This window comes from Podarcis vaucheri (genome assembly GCF_965113315.1).
Source record: "Podarcis vaucheri genome assembly, chromosome: 9".
Lineage (NCBI taxonomy): Eukaryota > Metazoa > Chordata > Lepidosauria > Squamata > Lacertidae > Podarcis > Podarcis vaucheri.
This window is the reverse complement of record NC_138767.1, coordinates 63983194-64010603: the sequence shown is the minus strand read 5'-3', so window position 1 is coordinate 64010603 and position 27410 is coordinate 63983194. Positions and strand designations below refer to the sequence as shown.

At 50.5% G+C, this 27410-nt stretch overlaps 1 protein-coding gene across 3 annotated transcripts in view; it reads right to left on the bottom strand.

The window, feature by feature from the left end:
• The window catches only part of ARAP2 (ArfGAP with RhoGAP domain, ankyrin repeat and PH domain 2), a 158610-nt gene extending 131974 nt beyond the window's left edge, over positions 1–26636 (bottom strand). For 2 of the 3 annotated variants that reach the window (XM_082238007.1, XM_082238009.1), the window contains exon 1: positions 26595–26636. The gene's annotated coding sequence lies outside the window, so the exon portion shown is untranslated. Of the gene's footprint in view, positions 1–24544; positions 24716–26594 lie in introns of all 3 variants that reach the window. The other variant, XM_082238008.1, reaches the window with a different exon arrangement.
• Between the last annotated feature and the right edge of the window lie 774 nt (positions 26637–27410).

Genomic DNA, 27410 nt, shown 5'->3' with positions numbered 1-27410 from the left:
GTCATCTTCAGGCTGGTGCTTTCGGCTTCTTGTTACTGGAACAGAGCAGAATCTGGTGTTTGAGTTCCTATAAATACTGTTGAGGGGTGTGGTGTATAGCCTCCAACGTTCTGGGCAGAGAGGAAGTTCCTAGATTAGTGTGCCTTTTCTTCTTTTGTTCCTTAATTACTTGAGGGATATCTTGAGTGATTTCATGAGTGATATTCTGAATACCACTGGGTGGGTCATTAAGTGTAGATTAGTTGCTAAAGCTTTTGTGTCTTGACCTCTTGAGCTTGTGAAGAGTTTTTCTGAGAAGATGGCTGTGCTGCATTTAGTTGTGCTCTGGCTTGGCTTCGTGTATAGGGGCGAGCTGTGGTTTTGTGCCTTGTGCCAGCCAGATCTGTGTAGGGATTGCAGGGGGGTGCAGCATCCGGAGGTGCCACTATAGTTTGGCTACTGGATGGAGTCTGTAATATGTCTGTGGAGAGGGTCTGGGTTTGGGTCTGGTGTGGTTGATTGGTGACGGCGTTCTGTGTGCCTCTGGTTCTGGTGTCGGTTTTTGTGGGGAGGGCTAATTTCCAGATGTCTGGCAGGCGGGACGTGTCGTCACGCTTGTTCATGTTGTGAGGGTGTTTCTCTATCTCGATGGCTTCCATGATTATTCTCTTGTGGTGATGTTCCATGTTAAAGAGCAATTTGGAATCTGCAAAATTAATTTCGTGTCCTGTTTCTTTCATGTGTTGGAAAAGAGAGGAAGTTTTTTCTTCTTTTTTGACGGCATTCTTGTGTTCTGCGATACGTGCATTTATTCGTCTGTTTGTTTGTCCAATGTACGTGGCTGGGCAGACTTTGCAGGGTATTTCATAGACCCCTTGGTTTTCCAGCTGGATTTTGTCTTTTGGGTTTCTGAGGATATTGGCTATTTTTTGGTTGGTGCAGAAGGCTGTTTTGATATTGTGTTTATGGAGGATTTTGCTGATTTTGTCTGTAGTGCCCTTGATATAAGGAAGGAGGGCCATGCCATTGTTTTCTTCTGTGTCTTGGTTTTTGGGGGGTGTTTCTTTTTGGATTAGCTTCGTAACCCTGTTTTTCTGGTATCCATTGGCGATTAACACATTTGAGAGATTCTGTAACTCAGTTGTCAAGTGGTCTTTGTCAGCCAGGCGTTTGGTTCTGGAGATGAGAGTCTTGGCTACGGAGTTTATTTGTGCAGGGTGGTGGTGTGATTGTGCATGTAAGTAGCGGTTGGTGTGTGTTTTTTTCCGGTAGATAGTGTGTCCTAGGGAGCCATCAGGTTTTTTGTAGATTAGGACGTCAAGAAAGGGGAGTTGGTTGTTGTCTTCTATTTCTATAAATTTGTACATGGAAATTTATAGAAATTTCTTCTATAAATTTGTACATGGAACACTTTGAAACCAATGCTTTAGACAAGTCAGAACACAAACCCAAACTTTGGCTCAGATATGTTGACGACACCTTTGTAATTTGGCCACACGGGAAAGAAAAACTAGATAGCTTCCTCACACATCTCAACAGCCTACACCCCAAAATACAATTCACTATGGAAATAGAAGACAACAACCAATTCCCCTTTCTTGACGTCCTAATCTACAAAAAACCTGATGGCTCCTGTCAGGGGATGATTAACTGCTTGTGCTTAAAATTGTGCCCCTTCAGAGTTTGTGCGGCCCCACAAACCTCTGTGTGTGACAGAGCTCCTCAGACATGTCTGCTCTAGTCACTAGTAGAGTCTGACAGTGGCTGCCTGCGGAAGCGCTTCCAGCAAAGAAGTTCCTTAACGGAAATGCGTCTCCTGGACTCACGACGTGGCAGCTTCCGGCGAAGCATGGGTCTCCCTGCAGTTGCTTCTGACACCTCCCCGCTATTTTCGCTGGATGTGTCTCTCACCCCTTTCTCTCCCCTGCTGTTTCCTGCCTGGGCTGCTGCGTCTCTCTCAGCATTACTGAGATCCTCCTCCAGAGACCCCTCGCTCCCCCTCCTTGTCCCTGCTTTAGCTGCTGACTCTCTCCCAGTCTCTGGGAGCCCTACCAACTCCCTTTCCTCTGATGTCAGTTCCCTGACATCCACCTCCCCTCCAGGGCCCCCTTCTCCCCCGCCCCTACTCTCTCCTCTGGGCGGTGAGGAGCTGAAACCCCGAAAAGAATCCTCTTCATCTTCAGACGTCTCGAACATTTCCCTCCATCGGTCTTCGTTCCGACTCGCTGAATCCTCCTCCACCTCGGAATCAGAGAACCCCTCCAACTCTTCTTCTTCGTCGGTGGTGGCGAAGTATTCCCTCCGGAACCTCGCCACTGTCTGGGGTTTACGAGGGAATCTCTGATGAAAAGTTTCAATCAAAACCTCGTCATCTAAGAAGGCCACGCAATTCTTGTAGAGCAAAGGCCCCAGTACGTGGTTCATGAAGGCTTGAAAACACGCGGAGCCTGTTTGTAATCCAAAAGGCATAACGAGGTATTCAAATGCCCCCAAAGGGGTGAACATGGTGGTCTTCCATTCATCCCCTTTCCTTATACGTATCAGGTTGTACGCCCCCCTTAGGTCCAGCTTTGTAAAAATCTTTCCTTTTCGCACCCTGGTCAAAATATCATCAATCCTGGGCATAGGAAAAGCCGCCGGCTCTGTCACTGCATTTAACCGCCGAAAGTCACATACCAGCCTCGGCTTGTCCGTGTTTTTTTTATCCACAAAAAACACTGGGCTACCCCCCGCTGCCTTGGACTCTCTGATGAAGCCTCTCTTCAGGTTCTTGTCAATGAACGCTCGCAACTCCTGCATTTCCCTGTCTGACATGGCATACAACTTGCCTACAGGAAGCTGTGCTCCAGGGAGTAAATTGATCTGGCAATCAAAGGGCCTATGCGGGGGTAGTTGGTCAGCTTCCTTCTCGCTGAACACGTCGCTGAGATCCGCATACTGTGGTGGCACCTTCCCCTTCCCCATTACTTCAGTCCCTGCCAGGGTGGCTTGGGCCCCTGCTGACCCCTTTTCCCCCCTGCAGTGTTCTAAGCAATGTGCTGAACCGAAGGAAACCACTCTTTGATGCCAGCCCACCAGCGGATCATGTAAGGCTAGCCAGCTCATTCCCAAAATAATGGGAGCGCCTCCCAAGGTGGCCACATTAAACGCTATCAGTTCTGTGTGCCTTGCCACCCTCATTATCATTGGGACGGTCTGCAAGCTAACTCCTCCTCCCAACAGTTCCCTGCCATCGATCGTGGTCACCTGCAGGGGGTTGCTTAAAGGGATAGTCTGTATCTGATGTTCAGCAGCAAACTCCTTGCTCATAAAATTGCAGGAGCTGCCTGAGTCCAACAGCGCCTTTATTTTTAGGGGGTGTCCATTTTGCAGCTCTAGCGACACTTCAATCACTAGAGCAGGTCGAGGAGCTTCTGGCACGGGCACTTTCACTGCTCTTTGGCCTGGCTGCAGTGCCCTGACGTTGGCAACCAGGCGTTGGCTTTTACCTGCTCCGTTTCTCCCTGCTCTCCCCCCTCAACTGCTCCCACCATCCCTTGCCATTCCTTCCTCTGGGGGCAGACTCTGGCAAAGTGGCCTGGCTGTTGGCAGAGATAGCATTTCCGGGCTCCCTTTCCCTCCTTCTTCGCCCCCTCACTGGGCTTTGAAACTGCGCGCGCGCGGGCTGTTCCGATTTCCATCGGCTCTGCCGGCGGGAAAGCTGGCTCAGGAATGTCTGGAATGCGTAACTCCTTCCAACGTTCCCCTCTCCCTTCCCGCCTCTCCAAGGCTCTTGCCTCCTGGCGCGCTCCAATGGTCAGCGCAGATTTGGTCAGCTGATCCATAGACACCGCCCTGGGGCTCCTGGACAGCTCGTCTTTCACAGCCGAAGAAAGACCTTCTTCAAATAGCATCTGAATGGGTGCTGCCGATAAATCCCACCCCAATCTGTGAATCAGCATGGTAAATTCAGTCCAGTACTCACGGACAGATCTGCTTCCCTGCTTGCAAGCCATTAGCTGTCTGCGCACCACCCCTTCCTCAATATCGCTGGAAAACATGATATCCATTGCACGAAAGAATTTCATAGTGTCCTTTAGGATATCGTTGTGCGTTGCCATCAGGGGTCGAACCCAGTCCCGCGCCCCCTTCTCAAGATGCCCAATTACGAAAGCAACTCGCGATTCCTCATCAGGGAACTCATCAAACTGCACATTCAGGGCATATTGCATCTCTGTCCTAAAGGCATGGTAATCCTTGGGGTCCCCCCCAAACTTCTGCACCAATCCTGGTACCTTTCTGGGGAACTGAGTGGTTCTCCCCTTCTTGTCAGCATCCTGAGCCCTTCTCTCCTCGAGCCTCGCCGTCTGCAGCGCAAGTTGGACCTCCAGAGCTTGATACCTTTCTTCCAAGCTTGGACCAGCTCCAACCCCTGCCTCTCCGGTTCCGGCTGGGTTGCTCATGATGCTTTCTCCTGCACAGGCAGCGTACAAAGACTGTCAGACTGCTGTCAGGGGATGATTAACTGCTTGTGCTTAAAATTGTGCCCCTTCAGAGTTTGTGCGGCCCCACAAACCTCTGTGTGTGACAGAGCTCCTCAGACATGTCTGCTCTAGTCACTAGTAGAGTCTGACAGTGGCTGCCTGCGGAAGCGCTTCCAGCAAAGAAGTTCCTTAACGGAAATGCGTCTCCTGGACTCACGACGTGGCAGCTTCCGGCGAAGCATGGGTCTCCCTGCAGTTGCTTCTGACACCTCCCCGCTATTTTCGCTGGATGTGTCTCTCACCCCTTTCTCTCCCCTGCTGTTTCCTGCCTGGGCTGCTGCGTCTCTCTCAGCATTACTGAGATCCTCCTCCAGAGACCCCTCGCTCCCCCTCCTTGTCCCTGCTTTAGCTGCTGACTCTCTCCCAGTCTCTGGGAGCCCTACCAACTCCCTTTCCTCTGATGTCAGTTCCCTGACAGCTCCCTAGGACACACTATCTACCGGAAAAAAAACACACACCAACCGCTACTTACATGCACAATCACACCACCACCCTGCACAAATAAACTCCGTAGCCAAGACTCTCATCTCCAGAACCAAACGCCTGGCTGACAAAGACCACTTGACAACTGAGTTACAGAATCTCTCAAATGTGTTAATCGCCAATGGATACCAGAAAAACAGGGTTACGAAGCTAATCCAAAAAGAAACACCCCCCAAAAACCAAGACACAGAAGAAAACAATGGCATGGCCCTCCTTCCTTATATCAAGGGCACTACAGACAAAATCAGCAAAATCCTCCATAAACACAATATCAAAACAGCCTTCTGCACCAACCAAAAAATAGCCAATATCCTCAGAAACCCAAAAGACAAAATCCAGCTGGAAAACCAAGGGGTCTATGAAATACCCTGCAAAGTCTGCCCAGCCACGTACATTGGACAAACAAACAGACGAATAAATGCACGTATCGCAGAACACAAGAATGCCGTCAAAAAAGAAGAAAAAACTTCCTCTCTTTTCCAACACATGAAAGAAACAGGACACGAAATTAATTTTGCAGATTCCAAATTGCTCTTTAACATGGAACATCACCACAAGAGAATAATCATGGAAGCCATCGAGATAGAGAAACACCCTCACAACATGAACAAGCGTGACGACACGTCCCGCCTGCCAGACATCTGGAAATTAGCCCTCCCCACAAAAACCGACACCAGAACCAGAGGCACACAGAACGCCGTCACCAATCAACCACACCAGACCCAAACCCAGACCCTCTCCACAGACATATTACAGACTCCATCCAGTAGCCAAACTATAGTGGCACCTCCGGATGCTGCACCCCCCTGCAATCCCTACACAGATCTGGCTGGCACAAGGCACAAAACCACAGCTCGCCCCTATACACGAAGCCAAGCCAGAGCACAACTAAATGCAGCACAGCCATCTTCTCAGAAAAACTCTTCACAAGCTCAAGAGGTCAAGACACAAAAGCTTTAGCAACTAATCTACACTTAATGACCCACCCAGTGGTATTCAGAATATCACTCATGAAATCACTCAAGATATCCCTCAAGTAATTAAGGAACAAAAGAAGAAAAGGCACACTAATCTAGGAACTTCCTCTCTGCCCAGAACGTTGGAGGCTATACACCACACCCCTCAACAGTATTTATAGGAACTCAAACACCAGATTCTGCTCTGTTCCAGTAACAAGAAGCCGAAAGCACCAGCCTGAAGATGACGAGTGAGACCTCGTCGAAACGTCGCACAGACACCCCGACTCTTACACGGGAAGACACCCGAAGACACCAAAACCTGCATATATATATATATATATATATATATATATATATATATATATATATAATTAATTTATGCTCTGGACATTAAACGAATAAGTGAACATTGACCATTTTCCACTAGAATTCTCTGACATCTCTAACTCCCCAGAGAAGCTTACCTGGCACCTTAATTACACATCTTTAGGTACCAGGTGAAAACATTCCTCTTCTCCCCAGACCTTTGGCTGATTAAACAATCTATGGGCTTTTAAACTGCAGGTGGGGATATTATTTTGTTTGTTGTTACCGTATTTTTTAGCCCCATAGGGCGCACCAGCCCATAGGGCGCACCTAGTTTGGGGGGGGAATAAAGGGGGGAATTATTTTTTTCCCCAGGCATGGGGCTGGTGCGGGGGAGGCCCGAGCTTCCCCCGACCCCAGCCCCCAGAACAGGCTGCTATCCGCAAGCCTAGGGAGCCCAGCGGGAACTTTAAATTAAATTAAATTAAATAGATAGATAGATGATAGATGATAGATGATAGATGATAGATAGATGATAGATAGATAGATAGATAGATAGATCCTGAAGGCATGGCCGCACATAGAAGGTTGTATATGTTTGATATGAACCCAACTGTATCTGCACAGCTCTCCTTCCTCAATTTTTTTTAAAAAAACTAGGAATCGCGCAAAGAGGCCTTGCACAAGACATTATCATATGTGTATGATGAAGTTGCACACTGCCAGGGTGAAAAGGTTATGTGGCCTAGGAAAGTTTATCAACCGGTTTGAAATTATCAGCTGATGATGGGTAGCTAACAACATGAAAGCATCCTGGTTTATCATCACTAGGTTGTGCAAGAGTTCTTCTCTACCAGTCGTGTTTGCATAGAGCTCTGATTGTTCAAGTTATTTTTAATGGTTTGCTGCATTTTCATTGCATTCCTCAACAGCATCTATATATCCGGTTATTAGGATACAGAAAAAGCAAGCAAAATATAAAACACTGTTTCCTTGAAACATAGCTGTCAGGGTTGCTTCCAGATCCTAGCTCACAGAGGATCACGCCAGCCAGCGATCATTAAATAAAAGTCTTTATTGAGTTACAGTCTCCATTCTCAAGCTGCTGCGCGCAACTCTACGTCTTATGCTTAGATCGGCGAAGCTCCGTCTGAGTCTCCGCCCCTTGTGCACCAACTTAATATCCTAGCCCTGCTCCACCTTTTCCGCCTGACAGTTCTCCTCTGGGTCCCTCTGCCCCCCGGGGTCTCTTCCTTCCGGGATTCTTCTGACGCTGACCCCCCGGACCCTTCTGTCTCTTTGCGCCGGGCTTTAGGACCTGGCTCCCTTTCCGGGCTGCCTACTGCGCCACTTTCCTGTGCATTTGAACTTGGCGCGCGCGCCCAACCTTCCACCTTCCGTCTAACCGTCTCCTCGCTCCCCGATGGAGGTGTGGCCACTCCTGACTCGTGCCCTCCCTCCTGTTGTGAGCTGCCAGCGCTTGAGCCCTGGCGCCCTTCCTCATCCCTGCTCTCTGGCGGTGACGCTGGTCCCGATTTCCAACTGCTCTCCTCTGAGTCCCCTCTGGCTCTATCTTCCTGGGGTGTCCCCCTAGTCTCCCCCCTTGCCCTGGCCACTGGTGCTCCTTTTTGTGAATCTTCTGATTCACTGGAAAGACTCGGAGATCTCGGGTCGTCGTCATCACTCATCTTTTCTTCTGCCTCCTCCCCCTCGCTCTCTGTTTCCTCCCTTTCCCTCGCCTCTGCTCCTGAACCCCTGACATCCATCCCCCCCTCGAAGCCCCCTCTTCCCCCCTCCCCGCCTTCCGGTGCTGGAGCTGGGTGCTGCCGTGTCGAGGGAACGAATGTCGGGTACAGTTCGCTTCCTGTGGCGGGCCGCCGTCTGAAGTCTTCCGGTTCTTCCTCCCTGCTCTCGTCGACGACGGTCACCTCTGCTTCCATCTCTGTGCCGCCGTGCTCGAAACCCTGGTCGTCCCCGAAAACGTCCATGTCCGTCTCTCCCTCGCTTCCTTCTGGAGGCGTTGCTCGTCCTGGACCCTCCAGCCACCTCCTGCGCCACTGCTCCTCTGGTCGATCATCCCACCAATACGAGGGTTCTGAAGCAGATCCCGAGGGCGACCCCTCCGGAGAACTGGCGTCTCGTGTCGGTTCCTCCTCCGAGTCGAACCCCCGGAACGTGCTGGCTGAAAGCGTGGGCGTGAAAAGCCAGTCGTCGAAAAAGTCCGCTGGCATTGGCCTATGCGGGAAAAGGGCATGAAACTCTTCCTTGAGCAGCGGTTCGTCTAAAGCGTAAAGCTGTTGGCACTGGCCGGGGTGCCCTCCTTAGCGAGAAGGTATTCTACCCCCTCTTCCCCCCATCTGGAGTCCAAAATCTCCGTGACTTCGTTGATGCACACCTCCTGTGTCCCTCCCCGTTGCCCGGTTCCGTCTCGGAGCGGACTCGGCGTCGTTCCTGGTTCCTGAAATCTGTGAGGTGCCTTGTAGGGAGTGAGCACCGATCTGTGGAACACCGGATGCATCCTGGAACCCTCCGGAAGCGCCAGCCTGAAAGCTACCGGGTTGACCTGCTCTTCGACTTGGTAGGGCCCCAGTTGCTTATGCCCTAGTTTCTTCTTGGCCAACGACCTGGCCGGCACTGCGTGGGCTGCTAACCAGACCCAGTCTCCCACATGGATCTCTTCGCCAACCCTTCTGTGTTTGTCTGCCTGCACCTTGTATGCGTGTTTGGCCAGCTCCAGGTGCCGCCGCAGCTGATCGTGGACCTCCTGCAACTCCGACGTGAACGCATCTGCTGTTTGCGGCTCCCCCTCCACCATTCTTTCCAGTCCCGGGAAGGTTCTGGGGTGCCTCCCGTTGTTGGCGAAGAACGGCGTGACCCCGGTGGACACGTGCTTTGTGTTGTTGTAGGCGAACTTGGCGAGCGGCAGGTAATCCACCCACGTCGCAGGCTGTTGATTAGCATAGCATCTCAGGTACTGCTGCATGATGGCATTGACCCGCTCCGCTTGCCCGTTGGTCTGCGGGTGTCTCGCCGACGCCAGGTTGATCTTGACGTTTAGGAAGCCCATCAGCTTCTGCCAGAAATTCGAGATGAACTGCCGCCCGCGGTCGGACAGAATAGACCGTGGCAGACCGTGAACCTTGAACACGTGGTCTATGAACAGTTTGGCGGTTTGTTCCGCCGTGGCCACCTTCGCACACGGGATGAAATGTGCCATCTTGGAGAACAAGTCCACCACCACCAGCACGGCCGTCTTGCCCCTCGAGCTGGGCAGATCCGTGACGAAGTCCAGGGCGACTCTCTCCCATGGTTCGACCGGAGTTTGCAGCGGTTCCAACAGTCCGGCCGGCGGTCTGTGCACTGGTTTGGCCCTCTGGCAGGTGTCGCACCTCGCCACGTAGTCCGCGACCTCCCCTCTCATTCCGGGCCACCAGAAATCCCTGGCGACTAATTCCACCGTCTTCTCCTTGCCAAAGTGCCCGGCAGTGGGCGCGTCGTGCAGCTGATGCAGTACCTTGGCGCGAAGTTCGTCTCCCGGCACGTAGATGGCCCCTTTACGGATGAGCAATCCATCTCTCAGCTGGAACCCATCGGTCGCCGCCTTGCCCCTTTGCATCTCTGCCAGCTTAGCTTGCGCGAAGGAGTCATTCTGCAACGCTCGTCGCACCGCCTCCAGGTCCACTGTCGCCGCAGCGCACGCCCACACTGTTGGTGCGAAGATGTGCATGGCGGCCGCTGGCGTGACGTCCTCCAGATACTGTGGCTTACGGGAGAGTGCGTCCGCCATGATGTTGGTGTCCCCAGGGACATACTCTATTCGGAAGTCGAAGTTCGCAAAGAACTCAGCCCAACGTATCTGCCTCTGGTTCAGGAACTGTGCCGTGCGCCAGTGCTCCAAATTCTTGTGGTCCGTGCATACTTGCACCGTGTGCTTGGCGCCGATCAGGAAGTGCCTCCACGCTTTGAATGCTGCATGAATGGCCAGCAACTCCCTGTCCCAGATGGTGTAGTTCTGTTCGGACTTGCTGAGCTTCCTGGAGTAAAACGCTCCCGGCCTCCAAACCCCCTGCGGGTCCTTCTGCAGCAGGACGGCTCCGGCGGCCCTGTCTGAGGCGTCTGTTTCAACCCTCATCGGCCTGCTGGGGTCGACATGAAGCAGCTGTTCTTCCAACGCGAAGAGACGCTTGAGTGCCTGAAAGGACTGCTCCGCCTGCTCCGTCCAGATGAACTTCTTTTTCTTGGAGCTGAGCGTGTCCGTGATGGCCGCTGTCTGCATAGCAAAGCCTTTGATAAACTTGCGATAGAAGTTCGCGAAGCCGACAAACCGTTGGACCTCCTTCCGGTTGCGTGGGCTTTTCCAATCCAACACCGCTCGAACCTTGGTGCTGTCCATGGCGAGCCCCTTGTCAGACAACTTGTAGCCCAGGAAATCCACCTCCGTCACGTCAAATTGGCACTTCTCAAGCTTGGCGTACAGCCTATGTTGCTGCAGCCTGCTCAGCACTTCCCTGACGTGTCTGTCATGCTCCTGCTGCGATTCCGAAAAGATCAGGATGTCATCCAAGAAACAGACGCACGTCTTGTAGAGGAGCCCCGCCAACACGTGATGCATGAAAGCTTGAAAAACGTGGGAGCCATTTTGTAATCCAAAAGGCATAACTCTATATTCGTAGGTGCCCAGGGGCGTGAACATGGCTGTCTTCCACTCATCTCCTTCCCGCATGCGAATGAGGTTGTACGCCCCTCGCAGGTCCAACTTGGTGAAGACGCTGCCCTTGCGCACTTTTGCGAGGAGGTCATCGATTCGGGGCATGGGGAAGTCCGATGGCTTGGTCACACTGTTCAAAATGCGGTAGTCCACCACGAGTCTTTTTTGGGGCGTGTCTCGCTTCTTAACAAAGAATACTGGACTGCCCCCCGCTGCCCTGGACTCTCGGATGAACCCGCGCTCCAAATTATGATCTATGAAGTCTTTGAGTTCCTGCAGTTCGTCCTCAGACATGGAATACAGCTTCCCTTTGGGCAGCGCCGCCCCCGGCAGCAGGTCAATCTTGCAGTCATATGGTCTGTGGGGGGGTAGCCTGTCTGCCTCCTTCTCGCAGAAAACCTCCAAAAATTCTGCGTACTTGTGGGGAATCGCTTGCAGCGTGCCTAGCAGCAGCTGTGACTCCTCTTGCTCCCCTTCCTGCCGGGGCATGATGCAGTGTTCAGCACAAAAGGAAGAGCCGAAGGTCAGCTGCCTCTGGTACCAAGCCAGCGCCGGGCTGTGCTTGTCCAGCCAACTCATGCCCAATACAATAGGCGTGTCCGACAGTTGAGTGACGTTGAAGCTGATGATTTCCTTGTGATTTCCAAGCCGCAGCACCATAGGTGGCGTCTGCTTCACCACTTGACCCCCTAGCAGCTCCCTGCCATCCACCGTGACAACCTGCAGGGGCAGCGTGGCAGGCAGCAACTGTATAGCGTGCCGGTCGACAAAGTCCTGCCCTATGAAGTCTGCATTGCTTCCCGAGTCGACGGTGATTGGCACGTCCATGGTGATTCCATTGGGTAGCTGGAGCGATGCGGTGAGCCTCACTACTGGCTTGGGCGGGAGGGGGTCCATGGGCGGTAAATTCCCTGGGGACTGCTTCACTGACACGTCTGGCTGGGCCCCAGTGCCTCTTCCTCCAGCCAGACATCGTCGTTTCCCTGCTACGGTTCTCCTTGCTGCGTTGCTGCAGTCACCATTGCCGAAGCTGCAGTGTGCTTGTGGAGCCTCCGGGGACACTCTTTCGCCATATGTCCTGGATCCTCGCAGATATAACACTTCCTGTTCCCTCTAGGAGGCTTCGCTTTCACTGCTGCCGGTGCTAGGGCTCTGGCTGCTGACTGAGCCCTTGCACTCCCAACCTCCATCGGTTCCACCCCTCCCCCTGTTGGAGGCGTGGATTGCGCACGCGCTGCTTCTCTGGGAAGGAAGGAGGAGCCCCTGGCTGGTTCGCGCCCGCTGCGCCCTTCTTCCCTGCTCCACGGACGTTCTTCCAGCCGCACTCCCACCGCCAGCGCCCTCTGAACGACCTCCTGCGTGGTCCGGGGTCTCTCCCCCCTCGCAATCTCATCTTTAACCGAGCTGTGCAAGCCCTCCCAAAAAAGGTCTCTGACAGGCGCCGAATCTCTGTCCCATTCCAGGGCACTGACCAAAGCGAAAAAGCGGGCATGGTACTGCCTCACGCTGGCTCTCCCTTGTCTTAGTCCATGCACCTCCTTCCGGGCAAGAGCCACGTCAATGCTGGATAAAAAACACCCATCCATCGCTTTAATAAAGGCGTCCGCATTTTGGAGCGCAGGATCCTTATCTCTCCACAAATTGCGCAGCCATGCTTTTGCGTCTCCATGCAAATGGGACATGATGAACCCCACTTTCTCTTGTTCATCTCTAAAGTCTTTGTGCAGTAGTTGCAATGCACACATTACGTCTGCTCTAAATTTGGGGTACTGTTGCAAATTCCCATCGAAGTGAGAGACCAGACCGCCTGTGCATCTCCCCAACCCAATCCCCTCTGATTTGGGTGTCTGTTGCCCTTGCTTCGTAAGCACGTCCAACCTGACCTGGAGATCCCTGTAGGCGGCAGCTGCGTCCTCCTCTCTCTTCCTGGATGCCAGCGCCTCGGCATTCAGTCGTGACACTGCTTCTCTCAGTTCCGCTATTTGCTGTTCGGCCGTCATAGCGTCTGCCGTTCGTGAGCTCTCTAGTAGGCACCCGCTTTCTCTCCTCTCCGCGAGGCCGTGGATGCCCACAATTTGAAGAGACGGAGCTTACTGTCAGGGTTGCTTCCAGATCCTAGCTCACAGAGGATCACGCCAGCCAGCAATCATTAAATAAAAGTCTTTATTGAGTTACAGTCTCCATTCTCAAGCTGCTGCGCGCAACTCTACGTCTTATGCTTAGATCGGCGAAGCTCCGTCTGAGTCTCCGCCCCTTGTGCACCAACTTAATATCCTAGCCCTGCTCCACCTTTTCTGCCTGACAGTTCTCCTCTGGGTCCCTCTGCCCCCCGGGGTCTCTTCCTTCCGGGATTCTTCTGACGCTGACCCCCCGGACCCTTCTGTCTCTTTACGCCGGGCTTTAGGACCTGGCTCCCTTTCCGGGCTGCCTACTGCGCCACTTTCCTGTGCATTTGAACTTGGCGCGCGCGCCCAACCTTCCACCTTCCGTCTAACCGTCTCCTCGCTCCCCGATGGAGGTGTGGCCACTCCTGACTCGTGCCCTCCCTCCTGTTGTGAGCTGCCAGCGCTTGAGCCCTGGCGCCCTTCCTCATCCCTGCTCTCTGGCGGTGACGCTGGTCCCGATTTCCAACTGCTCTCCTCTGAGTCCCCTCTGGCTCTATCTTCCTGGGGTGTCCCCCTAGTCTCCCCCCTTGCCCTGGCCACTGGTGCTCCTTTTTGTGAATCTTCTGATTCACTGGAAAGACTCGGAGATCTCGGGTCGTCGTCATCACTCATCTTTTCTTCTGCCTCCTCCCCCTCGCTCTCTGTTTCCTCCCTTTCCCTCGCCTCTGCTCCTGAACCCCTGACAATAGCTTTAATATATCCAAGAGTATGCTTCTGAACTTTGCAAGGAATCTTATCCCAAGACTGAAATGGCATCACTAGTTTAATATGAGATGTATATAATAAAAACCAAAGCTATTTATTATGTTTATATCTTGGCTTTCCACTAAGGAATTCAAGGTGGTGTTATTTTATTCTCCTATTTCATACCCTCCAACATTTCTCCAATAAAAAGAAGCAGTATCTTTTTTCTATTTTTTTTTTAAAAATGTTTAGGGGTACTCTCTTTTTGAGTCAAGAAAATCACCATTTTATAGTTCAAATCGTGAAAAATAAAAACGGTAAATGGACAAAAGTACAAAGATTCACAAAATGTTTAGGGGTATACGTACCCTGGCGTCCCCCCACAAAAAAGCACTGAAATAGGAATGTCCTATTCAACAACAACAATTTTATTATTTATACCCCGCCCATCTGACTGCGTTGCCCCAGCCACACTGGGAGGCTTCCAACAGATATAAAAAAATAATAAAACATTAAAAAAAATATTTTAAAAACCCTTCCCTAGTATATAAGGCTGCCTTCAGATGTCTTCTAAAGGTTGTATAGTTATTTATCTCGTTTAGAAGAAATCTGAAGGCAGCCTTCTATAGCAAAGGGGGGTTTTATGTTTAATGATTCATTATAACTCCATACCCTCCAGCATTTCTCTGCTGAAAATAGGGGTGTCATAAGGAATAGCAGGACATTCCAGGATCAAGTCAGAAACCGGGGTGGCTTCTGTAAATCCGGGACTTTTCCTAGAAAATAGGGACATTTGGAAGGTCTGCTATTTTATCCTCACAGCAACCCTGGGAGGGGTAGATTAGGCAGATGGAGGCTCAAGAATAGCCAGTGAGCTTCACTGCAGAGTGAGCATGTGAAGCTGGGCATACATACATAGTCCTAGTCTAACATGCTGGCCTCTGATGACAGTCATGTGAAGCAACTTAGGCAGCACACACACATGCTATCAAGGACCGACATGTATGTGCAAATGAGCTATCATGAATCTAACACACCAGGCAGAACATGCTCTGAGTTCACCTTCCACACAATGCCCCGTAAGGAGGGAGCAGCTCTGAGTCACCAAATATTGTACGTGCATGTGTGAACCAGCTCTGCGTCTCCACTGAGGATGAGGCATAGGTGCTAGAGACTGCCATACACCCACCTAAGAAACATTAAAAATATTACTCAGCAAGATTGCTGCTCCACCCCTCTAACACACACACACACAGGCGTTTAGAGTTCCTGGCACTAGTGCAGAAAAGGAATGACTTTATCAGCCCTACTGGCAAACTCAATTTCACACCATCCCACCCATGTAACTGAAGAGCCTTTTATTCCCCTGACAACGTTTAGGACATTGCTTGCAGAACGTATTTGCCAGCTCTGATAATCAGAGTCATTTGATTGGTAACCATGACACCCGCCTTCTTTTCATCTCAGCCCCTCCCTGAGAAGAAAGCAAGTATTCAGCCTGCACTAATTCTCCTTCCCACGTTTTCAAGCTCAGCAAACCGGCATCTTACTCATTACTTTTTATAATGGATTTTAGAAAGTCGTGGAAAGAAGGCTGCTGATTGAAATTAACCCAGCTATACAGCTTTTGGTACGGCTTGCAGAGTTTCTAATGGCGCCGTCTCATCTTAGGCGAAGCTTCGAAGAAAAGTTCAATGGTCCTTGAAAACACAGGGAAATGTGCTTCTCCAGTTGTGGGGTTACCGCAATATTTAGGAACTCCCATTATACACAGGCAGGCAAACAAAGTGCAAGTAGATAAATAGGTACCACTCCGGCGGGAAGGTAAACGGCGCTTACATGCGCTGCTGCTTTTCCAGAAGCGGCTTAGTCATGCGGGCCACATGACCCGGAAGCTGTACGCCAGCTCCCTTGGCCAGTAAAGCGAGATGAGCGCCACAACCCCAGAGTTGTCCGCGACTGGACCTAATGGTCAGGGGTCCCTTTACCTTTACCTTTAACTAGTAATATAATGTTTATCAGTGACAGGCAATATAGCATGAGATAAGGACACCCAACAGTCATGAGGAGAAGAAGAAAAAGGGAAATGTAAAGTCTTATACAGTGGTACCTCGGATTACATATGCTTCAGGTTACATACGCTTCAGGTTACAGACTCCGCTAACCCAGAAATAGTACCTCAGGTTAAGAACTTTACTTCAGGATGAGAACAGAAATCGTGCTCTGGTGGCGCAGCAGAAGCAGGAGGTCCCATTAGCTAAAGTGGTTGTCAGGGGATGATTAGCTGCTTGTGCTTAAAATAGTGCCCCTTCAGAGTTTGTGCGACCCCACAAACCTCTGTGTGTGACAGAGCTCCTCAGACATGTCTGCTCTAGTCACTTGTAGAGTCCGACAGTGGCTGTCTGCGGAAGCGCTTCCAGCAAAGAAGTTCCTTAACGGAAACGCGTCTCCTGGACTCACGACGTGACAGCTTCCGGCGAAGCATAGGTCTCCCTGCAGTTGCTTCTGACACCTCCCCGCTATTTTCGCTCGAAGTGTCTCTCACCCCTTTCTCTCCCCTTCTGCTTCCTGCCTGGGCTGCTGCGTGTCTCTCAGCATTACTGAGATCCTCCTCCAGAGACCCCGCGCTCCCCCTGCTGGTTCCTGCTTTGGCTGTTGACTCTCTCCCAGTCTCTGGGAGCCCTATCACTTCCCTTTCCTCCGATGTCAGTTCCCTGACATCCACCTCCCCTCCAGGGCCCCCTTCTCCCCCGCCCCTACTCTCTCCTCTGGGCGGTGAGGAGCTGAAACCCCTAAAAGAATCCTCTTCATCTTCTGACGTCTCGAACATTTCCCTCCATCGGTCTTCGTTCCGACTCGCTGAATCCTCCTCCACCTCGGAATCAGCGAACCCCTCCAACTCTTCTTCTTCGTCGGTGGTGGCGAAGTATTCCCTCCGGAACCTCACCACTGGCTGGGGTTTCCGAGGGAATCTCTGATGAAAAGTTTCAATCAAAACCTCGTCATCTACATCCTCTGCCCTGACCCAGGTGTTTTCTGACTCCGGCTCCCCTTCCCACATTACCAAATACTCTACTTGCTCTCCCCTCCACCTGGAATCGAGAATCTCCGCTACATGGTAGCTGTGTTCTTTTTCCTCCATAGCTGGTCCCCTATTGACCCTCCCCTCTCTGTCCCCTATATACGGTGACAGCAATGATCTGTGGAACACTGGGTGTAACTTCATGTGGTTAGGTAACCGGAGTCTGAAAGCCACTGGGTTGACCTGTTGCGTGACTTCAAATGGGCCCAGCCTTTTGGGTCTTAACTTCTTACAACCTCCTTTAAATGGTAACCCTTGGGTGGACAACCACACCTGGTCCCCCACCCTAATGCTTTCTCCTTCCCTTCTGGTTTTGTCTGCCTGCCTCTTATATTCCTCCTTCGCCCTGTTTAAATTAAGTTGGAGCTGGCGATGGATCGCTTCCATTTCTTCAACGAACTGTTCTGCGGCTGGAACGCTCCAGTTCTCCCCCTCCCCCCCTGGGAAGGCTCGGGGATGACACCCGTGATTGGCCAAAAAAGGGCTCATTCCCGTGGACACGTTCTCCGCATTGTTATAGGCAAATTCTGCCAACGCCAGCTTCTCCACCCAATCATTCTCTCTGTCATTCACATAACACCTCAAATATTGCTGGAGGACACCATTAGCTCTTTCCGCCTGCCCGTTGGTTTCTGGATGGCGGGCAGTGGAAAAATTCACCTCTACATGCAATAAGCTCATGAGCTTCCTCCAGAACCTGGAAGTAAATTGTTTCCCTCGGTCCGAAACCACCCTCAAGGGGGCACCATGCAATCTAAACACATTTTCCACAAACAATTTAGCGGTTTCTTCTGCTGTGACCGCATGTGAGCAGGCTATAAAGTGGGCCATCTTGGTTAACAGGTCTACCACAACCATAATGGCTGTCTTCCCTTTGGACCTGGGCAGATCAGTCATAAAATCTATTGCCACTGCCTCCCATGGTCTTTCCGGCGTGGGTAGTGGTTCTAATAAACCTGCCGGTGCCCGCCTCTCCCCCTTGGCTCGTTGACATCGGTCACACCCTCTCACATACTCCCGCACATCTTCCCTGACCTTGGGCCACCAGAATTCCCTGGTAACCAGCCACATGGTTTTGTGTTGCCCAAAATGCCCTGCTGTGGGGCTATCGTGCAGTTGCTTGAGTACCTTTTCCCTCAATTCTCCTTCAGGTACGTATAACGCTCCCTTGTAGTACAACGCCCCGTTTCTCTCCTCAAAACCCCCAGGTTTGTCTCCCTCCCTCCTGAGACCCCTGAGTTTGTCCTGGGCATATTCATCCTGCACCGTTCCCTCTATCAGTTCCCTTAGCCCCACCAATGCCGCCCCACACACCCAGCGATCCTCGGGAATGACATGGGTCTCTTCGGGTGCACCCTCTCCCTCCAAATATTCAGGTTTGCGTGAGAGAGCGTCCGCCCTAACGTTCTCCTGGCCTGGTACGTAACAAATCTCAAAGTTAAATTTGGAGAACTCCTGGGCCCATCTCAACTGCCGTTGGTTGAGCACTCGCGCAGTTCTCCAATACTCTAGATTCTTATGGTCCGTGCGCACTTGCACCTTCTGTTGTGCACCAATTAGTAGGTGCCTCCATCTCCGGAAAGCCTCATAAATCGCAAGAAGTTCCCGGTCGTACACCGTGTAGTTTCTCTCAGATTTGTTCAGCTTTCGCGAAAAGAAGGCACACGGTCGCCACTCGGACCCCTCCTTCCCCGGCTGCAGAAGAAGCACCGCCCCTATGGCTCTGTCAGAAGCGTCTGTTTCGACCCTCAGCTTTTTTTGTAAATCCACATGTAGAAGTTGTTCGTCAGAGGCGAAGGCCTTTTTCAGTTCCTCAAACGCTCGCTCCGCCTCCCCCGTCCAAACAAACTTCTTTTTGCTGCTGAGACAGTCCGTGATGGGCGCCGTCAGGTGAGCGAAGTTTCGGATGAACTTACGATAAAAGTTTCCAAACCCTAGGAACCTCTGCACATCCTTCTTAGTCTTGGGGGTTTTCCATTCCAGCACCGCTTGAACCTTGCCGGGGTCCATGGCCAACCCTTTGTCTGACAAGCGGTACCCCAGGAATTCCACCTCATTGGTATGAAACTGACACTTCTCCAGTTTCACCCACAGTCTGTTGGCTTGCAGCCTGCTCAACACTTCTCTGACGTCTCTCACATGTTGCTCCTCATTCTCCGAATACACCAACACGTCATCTAAGAAGGCCACGCAATTCTTGTAGAGCAAAGGCCCCAGTACATGGTTCATAAAGGCTTGAAAACACGCGGAGCCTGCTTGTAATCCAAAAGGCATAACGAGATATTCAAATGCCCCCAAAGGGGTGAACATGGTGGTCTTCCATTCATCCCCTTTCCTTATACGTATCAGGTTGTACGCCCCCCTTAGGTCCAGCTTTGTAAAAATCTTTCCTTTTCGCACCCTGGTCAAAATATCATCAATCCTGGGCATAGGAAAAGCCACCGGCTCTGTCACTGCATTTAGGGCCCGAAAGTCACATACCAGTCTCGGCTTGTCCGTGTTCTTTTTATCCACAAAAAACACTGGGCTACCCCCCGCTGCCTTGGACTCTCTGATGAAGCCTCTCTTCAGGTTCTTGTCAATGAACTCTCGCAACTGCTGCATTTCCCTGTCTGACATGGCATACAACTTGCCTACAGGAAGCTGTGCTCCAGGGAGTAAATTGATCTGGCAATCAAAGGGCCTATGCGGGGGTAGTTGGTCAGCTTCCTTCTCGCTGAACACGTCGCTGAGATCAGCATACTGTGGTGGCACCTTCCCCTTCTCCATTACTTCAGTCCCTGCCAGGGTGGCTTGGGCCCCTGCTGACCCCTTTTCCCCCCTGCAGTGTTCTAAGCAATGTGCGGAACCGAAAGAAACCACTCTTTGATGCCAGCCCACCAGCGGATCATGTAGGGCTAGCCAGCTCATTCCCAAAATAATGGGAGCGCCTCCCAAGGTGGCCACATTAAACGCTATCAGTTCTGTGTGCCTTGCCACCCTCATTATCATTGGGATGGTCTGCAAGCTGACGCCTCCTCCCAACAGTTCTCTGCCATCGATCGTGGTCACCTGCAGGGGGTTGCTTAAGGGGATAGTCTGTATCTGGTGTTCAGCAGCAAACTCCTTGCTCATGAAATTGCAGGAGCTGCCTGAGTCCAACAGCGCCTTTATTTTTAGGGGGTGTCCATTTTGCAACTCTAGCGACACTTCAATCACTAGAGCAGGTCGAGGAGCTTCTGGCACTGGCACTTGGGGAAGGGGCACTTTCACTGCTCTTTGGCCTGGCTGCAGTGCCCTGCTGGCAACCAGGCGTTGGCTTTTACCTGCTCCGTTTCTCCCTGCTCTTCCCCCTCAACAGTTCCCACCATCCCTTGCCATTCCTTCCTCTGGGGGCAGACTCTGGCAAAGTGGCCTGGCTGTTGGCAGAGATAGCATTTCCGGGGTCCCTTTCCCTCCTTCTTCGCCCCCTCACTGGGCTTTGAAAATGCGCGCGCGCGGGCTGTTCCGATTTCCATCGGCTCTGCCGGCGGGAAAGCTGGCTCAGGAATGTCTGGAATGCGTAACTCCTTCCAACGTTCCCCTCTCCCTTCCCGCCTCTCCAAGGCTCTTGCCTCCTGGCGCGCTCCAATGGTCAGCGCAGATTTGGTCAGCTGATCCATAGACACCGCCCTGGGGCTCCTGGCCAGCTCGTCTTTCACAGCTGAAGAAAGACCTTCTTCAAATAGCATCTGAATGGGTGCTGCCGCTAAATCCCACCCCAATCTGTGAATCAGCATGGTAAACTCAGTCCAGTACTCACGGACAGATCTGCTTCCCTGCTTGCAAGCCATTAGCTGTCTGCGCACTACCCCCTCCTCAATATCGCTGGAGAACATGATATCCATTGCACGAAAGAATTTCATAGTGTCCTTCAGGATATCGTTGTGCGTTGCCATCAGGGGTCGAACCCAATCTCGCGCCCCCTTCTCAAGATGCCCAATTACGAAAGCAACTCGGGATTCCTCATCAGGGAACTCATCAAACTGCACATTCAGGGCATATTGCATTTCAGTCCTAAAGGCATGGTAATCCTTGGGGTCCCCCCCAAACTTCTGCACTAATCCTGGTACCTTTCTGGGGAACTGAGTGGTTCTCCCCTTCTTGTCTGCATCTTGAGCCCTCCTCTCCTCGAGCCTCGCCGTCTGCAGCGCAAGTTGGACCTCCAATGCTCGGTATCTGTCTTCCAAGCTTGGACCAGCTCCACCCCCTGCGGCTCCGGCTCCTGCTGGGTCGCTCATGATGCCTTCTCCTGCACAGGCAGCCGTACAGAGACTGTCGGACTGCTGTCAGGGGATGATTAGCTGCTTGTGCTTAAAATAGTGCCCCTTCAGAGTTTGTGCGACCCCACAAACCTCTGTGTGTGACAGAGCTCCTCAGACATGTCTGCTCTAGTCACTTGTAGAGTCCGACAGTGGCTGTCTGCGGAAGCGCTTCCAGCCAAGAAGTTCCTTAACGGAAACGCGTCTCCTGGACTCACGACGTGACAGCTTCCGGCGAAGCATAGGTCTCCCTGCAGTTGCTTCTGACACCTCCCCGCTATTTTCGCTCGAAGTGTCTCTCACCCCTTTCTCTCCCCTTCTGCTTCCTGCCTGGGCTGCTGCGTGTCTCTCAGCATTACTGAGATCCTCCTCCAGAGACCCCGCGCTCCCCCTGCTGGTTCCTGCTTTGGCTGTTGACTCTCTCCCAGTCTCTGGGAGCCCTATCACTTCCCTTTCCTCCGATGTCAGTTCCCTGACAGTGGTGCTTCAGGTTAAGAACAGTTTCAGGTTAAGAACGGACCTCTGGAAAGAATTAAGTACTTAAACCGAGGTACCACTGTAAAGTAAAGAAGTCTTTCAACACAGATGAAAGCTAGATTTCATTTAAATGCGCTCAGGGGCCCTCAAACACAACAATACAGTTCTGGAGCTTTCAAAGCTGCAATTTATGTTCCTGCACCTATTCACATGAACAGGTTGAGGCCTGCTTCCAAGAGGTGCTAAAACCTGCCTGTCGAAAGGTGACTGCCAATTAGGTGAAGTTAGCAATCAAAAACTTTTTTAAAAAAGAAAAGAAACAGCGTCAGTTATGCTTTGGAATGTGTGGTCCATTGGCAAGCACATTTGAATGCAGAAGATGCTCCCAGATGACGTCAGCTAGAAACTCCTGCTATACTCCTGCGAGTCTGATTCCTTGGTGATTGTGCATTATCTAGTTCTCATGTTGAGAAAAACAAGAGGAACACAGTGCTCTCTATGCCAGCAGTACCACCACACATTATCTCTGACCACCACCATTTTCGTAAAATAAAAGCAAGAGGGAAAGGATAAGAAGGTCTTCCATTTCAGCCCATTCCCTGGAGCAGAGCAAGTACATACAGTATTATGTTTTTGTATATGCTGGAAGCTGCCCAGGGCAATGACTTAAGACCACCATTCATTCCATGTTATATTAAAGTAAGGTAGATGTCTCTATGATAATCTGCAATGTGCATTTGACTATCTGACTTTTAGAAGACATCTGAAGGCAGCCCTTGTTTAGGGAGGTTTTTAATGTTTTATGTTTTATTGTGTTTTTAATATTTTGTTGGGAGCCACCCAGAGTGGCTGGGGAAACCTAGCCAGATGGGTTGGGTACAAATAATAAATTAATTATTATTACTATTATGGATGAGGCAGCTTTATATTGCTTTGCTTAACTCTCAGAGAGAAAGGCCCTTGCTTCCACAGTTTCCCAAACTTGGGTCCCCAGCTCTTTTTTTGGACTACAATGCCTAACATCCCTATCTAGCAGGGCCAGTGGTCAGGGATGGTGGGATCTGTAGTTCAAAAACAGCTGGAGAGCCAAGTTTGGGAAACCCTGCTTTAGCCTAACAGAGCTGCTCCACTGCCCTTAGACCACCCAACAAAACACCCCCCACCACCCATCGCAAGTCCTTGGGCCAACAGCTATCAGTGAGTGAAGCAACACTTGGGCTTCTATCAGTCCTCGCTTGGTCACAGTGTTGGCAACTATCTGGGAACGTGTTAGTCATGCAGGTGACATTCAAATGCTGGCAATGACTAACTCCCATGTCCATGTGACAAGTACATGAAGTAGAAAAGGAGTAAGGCAATCAGTCCAGAGAGTGACCCAAGCAGATGTGTTGACTGAGGAGTCTAGTAGATTTTAGAGTTGCATACCATGCCATTGCAATCAGCTCTCCAAAATCACCAAGTTTAGAACTATCCTATGTACAGTTGTTCAAAATTAGGACTGCTCAGTAAAACATGCAGCCACCAGGACCATGTAACACTGGTTCTGAAAGTCTTACATTGGCTCCCAGTACGTTTCCAAGCACAATTCAATGTGTTGGTGCTGACCTTTAAAGCTCTAAATGGCCTTGGCCAAGTATACCTGAAGGAGCAGGTAAGTAAAAACAGTAAAGGACCCCTGGATAGCTAAGTCCAGTCAAAGGCGACTATGGGGTTGCGGTGCTCATCTTGTTTTCAGGCCAAGGGAGCCAGCGTTCATCCACAGACAGCTTTCCTGGTCATGTGGCCAGCATGACTAAACCGCTTCTGGTGCAACGGAACACCGTGACAGAAACCAGAGCACACGGAAATGCCATTTACCTTCCCACCACAGCAATACCTATTTATCTACTTGCACTGGCGTGCTTTTGAACTGCTAGGTTGGCAGGAGCTGGGACAGAGCAACGGGAGCTCACTCCATCATGGGGATTCGAACCACCAACCTTCCAATCGTCAAACCCAAGAGGCTCAGTGGTTTAGACCACAGTAGGACCCACATCCTCTATACCTGAAGGAGCATCTCCACCCCGTCATTCAATCCAGACACGAAGATCTAACTCTGAGGGTCTCCTGGCAGTTCCCTCACTGCAAGAAGTGAAGTTACAGGGAACCAGGCAGAGGGCCTTCTCGATAGTGGTGCCAGCCCTGTGGAATGTCCTCCCGTCCGATGTCACAGAGATGAGTAACTATATAACTTTTAGAAGACATCTAAAGCAGCTATGCATAGGGAAGCCTTTTAACGTGTAATTTTTAAATGGTTTTTATATATCTTAGAAGCTGCCCAGAGTGGTTGGGGCAACCCAGTCAGATGGGTGGGGGTACAAATAATAAATTTTGATTATGATTATACTCTGGATGAGCAGTTCCCATTTCACACGTGTGGCCCCAATAGCGTGGAGAAGAAAATGGGTGAATTCTTGGTTCAAACACCACAGAGACATCTATAGCATGGAATGATGCAGCCAGGAAAAGAGACACAAACTTACGGGTTACCTCTGCTTAAAGCCTTAAAACATGGGCAGCAAATCTTTATATGCTGGCCATATGACCCAGAAAGCTGTCTGTGGACAAATGCCGGCTCCCTCGGCCTGAAGCAAGATGAGCATCACAGTCCCATAGTGACCTTTGACTGGACTTAACCCTAGAGGAACATCTGCAAAGGGATTGCTCTATTGGTCTCAGGCCTGTCAGCAATCCAAAATATACCACCCACATCCTGATTCAAGGTGTTTATTAATAAAGGTCTTATCTGTCCCATGAGAAAGAGCTTACAACAACCACATGTTGATGCAAGCTAAATGCTGAGATGTATTTCTCAATGAACAGGGTGCCTACAACGATATGGGAGTTTTATCTACTTACCTGGGGGAAAGCCTCATTCAGCTCAATAGGACTTTATTCAGAGTAGACCTGCCATGTGTACGATTGCACTGTTAAGCATTTCCTCTGACTTTCAAAACATGTCAAGGGGGCTGATATTTGTGGCCTCTGAGCAGGGCAACATGTTGAAAGAAATCCCAGGGAAACTAATCCCTGAAGAGGAACAAACAAGAATTAAAGAGACAGCTCCCTGTGAACAAGCAGCAACTCATCTCAAGAGCGGAGATTGCTTAAGTGCTGCCACAGTGTGCAGCAAAACTGTACGCTGAGCTTTCTGTACCTATATCCCATATGAATGGTACTGCTCAGTACAACAGGTTCACATACAAGTAAAAAGATTTTTGAGAATACAGCCTCCCTGCCCCAAAGATAGCATGTAGAAACAGCAATGTGGGGACTCAATAAAAATATCACTCTGCACATGTTCAAGAACACTTTCATATATCCATACTGTATTCTCGTACCTACAGGACCGCCTCTCCTGGTATGTCCCACAGAGGAACTTACGGTCTTCAAATAAAAACATCTTGAAGGTCCCAGGCGACAAAGAGGTTAGGCTGGCCTCAACTAGAGCCAGGGCTTTTTCGGCTGTGGCTCCGATCTGGTGGAACGCTCTGTCACAAGAGACCAGGGCCCTGCGGGACTTGACATCTTTCTGCAGGGCCTGCAAGACAGAGCTGTTCCGCCAAGCCTTTGGCCAGGGCACAGCCTGACTCCCTCCTCTGGCAATCTTCACAGAATCTCTAGCCCAATGGTTGCCATCAATTTGATTTGAATTAATTTTATAATGAATTATTTTAGAATTTTGTACTATTTTATTGTTGTTAGCCGCCCTGAGCCCAGCTTCGGCTGGGAAGGGCGGGATATAAATAAAATTTATTATTACTATTATTATTATTATTATTATTATTATTATTATGGCAGTGCCATAAGCAGATGCCATGGCTGAGCCCTGGAGAACCACAAAATAAATTAAACCCAGGCCGCCATTAGCCAGTCAGATCAGAATTGTGTTCAGCTTTCAGATATACCAATTGCAACAAGTCTCCAAGATGGTTGGAGAGACATGCTGGGACTTGCAAATCCTATTTGTTGTTACTGTACCTCGCTGCCCAATGTGCAAATACCAGAAGCAGGAGCTGCCAACTTATTTTAATTGCCCCGTTCCTCTATCTTTCCCTTCACATAAGGAAAAGCTTCATCTGTTAGATTTCCAAAAGTAGGGTGGAAAATTCTACACATGAAGGTAGCAGCTCTAGAAATCATGGTAAAAAAGGTAGCAGCTCTAGAAATCATGGTAAAATCTTGCTTTAGAGTGCCTTTGAACTAAGCCATGAACTCTCAAGCTGCTTTCTTAACCTTCAGCTTTTCCCTACAGTTTAGGGATAATCACAGCATCTTTCCTACCTCACAGGCTTGTTGTAAAAGGTACTGATATTAGGTATGCAAAGAGCTTGAACGCTCTAAATCAAGCAGCTATACTCCAAGCACAGTTAATAAAAGTAAACAGAGGACTCATTAGTGCGTGCAAATTTTGAGGGGGAAATCCAGATGTTTATGTAGAAATCTAAATTTCCTATATTGCCCAATGGCTGCTAATCTATGGCTCATTTAACACTAATAGTTTTGCAATTCCGCACCGCAAAGTTGACTGAATCCCTCAGCCCTGCCCTAAATTAGACCATCTGCAACATCACTCTAAACAAGCTGCCGCTTCTCATTAATTGTGGCATTCGTCTCGTTAAAGTGAGCGACTTTTCAGACCCTCCAATGGAAACGTAAGAATGGAAACGCGAAACGGAGGGATTAAGTGTATGTTTCCCTCTGCGGCAATCCCACGGGTTAAACGCAAGTCAGCATTTCCCGGGACAGAGGTTAAGGAAGTAGGTCGGATTCCAAGAAAACTCCCCAAACATGGAGGGGGGGGGACTCGCTGCCAGAACAACCTGACGGTGTGTTTTGTTTTTTTTTCATTTCCCCTTTTTTCTTTCTTTTTAACCCAAGTCCACCCGCCCCTTTCTTGCAAACTTACCCCAAGAATTCGGATCCGGCAGGAAGCGAGGAGCTGAACTTTCCTTCTCTCCGCCACTCCTTCCTTCTGATTTGCTAGCTGGGCTTGGAGAGGCGCTCCTGCAAAGGGCTAGCTGGCCAGGCACGCAGGTAGGCAGGCAGGTGAAGGCGGAAGAAGCACCTGGAGCAGCCGGACTGGAAGCGCAAAGGCTGCAAGCGTCGCCCGGGCGCTCTCCTGCGCGCAGGGCCCGGAGAGGCGGCGGCTCCTCCGTGGGGCGGTCTCGTTCGGCGGCGGAGGGAGGAAGCAGGGGGAAGCGGAGGTTTTGCAAGCCGCAGAAAGTGTGCTTGTCCTGCCGCTTTCTTGCTGGCCCTGCTTCTGTTGTTCCAGCAGAATTTCTGCCTAGAATACCAGGCAGAAATTCAACAGGTGAAGTTTTTTCCCCTCCCTTAAGGTGAAGGGAGAAACTTTCTAACGCGGAGTAGGCGAACTTGACTAAATTATTATTATTTTTTTCCAATTTAATCGTTATTGGTTTATAAACAATACATCCAAACCACTTGCAACACCAAAACACCAAAGCATTACAAGCAGACCACCACCAATACAAAAAAGGACAATGTATCTCGAAAAGGAAACAATAAAGTTAGTTTCTTCTCTGCCTGATGACTTCCGACCTCCTCTGCGTGGGTCCTTTATTTCCTTGTTAACGGCATCTGTTTTTCAATAAACTTAACCAATACTGCATGTTGTTTATATTCTTTTTAACTTGAGTTATTACAAGAGGTAATCAAAGCATATTAAAGATTTGACGTGGGGACAATGCTCTTTTAGATATAG